This window comes from Lupinus angustifolius, chromosome LG19 (assembly GCF_001865875.1).
Source record: "Lupinus angustifolius cultivar Tanjil chromosome LG19, LupAngTanjil_v1.0, whole genome shotgun sequence".
NCBI lineage: Eukaryota > Viridiplantae > Streptophyta > Magnoliopsida > Fabales > Fabaceae > Lupinus > Lupinus angustifolius.
The window spans coordinates 15,323,236-15,323,624 of record NC_032027.1 but is presented as its reverse complement, the minus strand read 5'-3'; positions in this window follow the sequence as shown (position 1 = coordinate 15,323,624).

The following is a 389-nucleotide window of genomic DNA, read 5'->3' as shown; positions in this document are numbered from 1 at the left end:
GTCCTTTCGTCAAAGGATCTGCTAAGTTATTCTCAGTGCGTACATGATCCACTCTAACAGCTCCTGTAGAGAGTAACTCTCTAATGGTGTTGTGCTTACGACGAATTTGTCGTTTCTTAACGTTATAAAAGCGGTTCTCAATTTTTTGCAATAGCCGTTGTACTATCACAATGGATCAACGCAACTGGAATCGGTTTTTCCCATAGGGGAATCTCTGCAAGCAAGCTTCTCAGCCAACTTGCTTCTTCACTAGCTATTGCTAGTGCTATCATCTCAGCTTCCATATTGGATTGAGCCAGAATAGTCTGTTTCTTTGACTTCCAAGAAACAGCCCCACCAGCTATGCTAAATATATAGCCACTGGTTGCTTTGGAATCATCTGAAAGAGT